Raw genomic sequence first — 493 nt, 5'->3', positions numbered from 1 at the left:
AGAAGGGGGGAGTCGAGGGGGGGAAGAAAGAAAGAGAAAAGAAAAGAGGGGGGAAAAGAAACAGCTCAAATGAACAGAGAGATCACAGTTTGCATGGCTGCCTCTGAATAGGCTAAACTGACAAGATCAGTTTTAAAGGGCCACTTAAATCAGTTTCAAAGACTGAAGAAAAACGCGTTGTCTTCTCTGGGGGAGAATCTGTTGCTGGATCCGGGGCGCCATTCTCTGCGGCTGGGCCGGTTTTTTAGCCTTATGATGATGATTTCCATCACTGCCATCAGCACGCCTTCCCATCGCACGCTTAGGCTCCCCACGCTTCTTTTCCAAGTGGGGGAGATGGAGCTGCTCCCCCTCCCCTCGCCCCCCGCCCCGCCCCGGCCTTTCCCCGCACACCGGAGGTGGGGGGACCGGGGCAGCCCCCCCCAGGAGGGAGAGGTGTGGAAAAGGACAGAGATTGGCCCTATGGGTGATACCCACGGAGACTCCTGGGGGG

The 493-nt window shown here is 56.8% G+C and overlaps 1 protein-coding gene across 2 annotated transcripts in view; it reads left to right on the top strand.

The window, feature by feature from the left end:
• Positions 1-493, top strand: part of NR2F2 (nuclear receptor subfamily 2 group F member 2) — a 6456-nt gene that overhangs the window by 5155 nt on the left and 808 nt on the right. The window lies entirely within an intron of this gene.

This window comes from Meleagris gallopavo, unplaced genomic scaffold (genome assembly GCF_000146605.3).
Source record: "Meleagris gallopavo isolate NT-WF06-2002-E0010 breed Aviagen turkey brand Nicholas breeding stock unplaced genomic scaffold, Turkey_5.1 ChrUn_random_7180001912722, whole genome shotgun sequence".
Taxonomy (NCBI): Eukaryota; Metazoa; Chordata; class Aves; order Galliformes; family Phasianidae; genus Meleagris; species Meleagris gallopavo.
The sequence above is the reverse complement of the archived record's forward strand: the minus strand, read 5'-3'. Positions and strand labels throughout refer to the sequence as shown.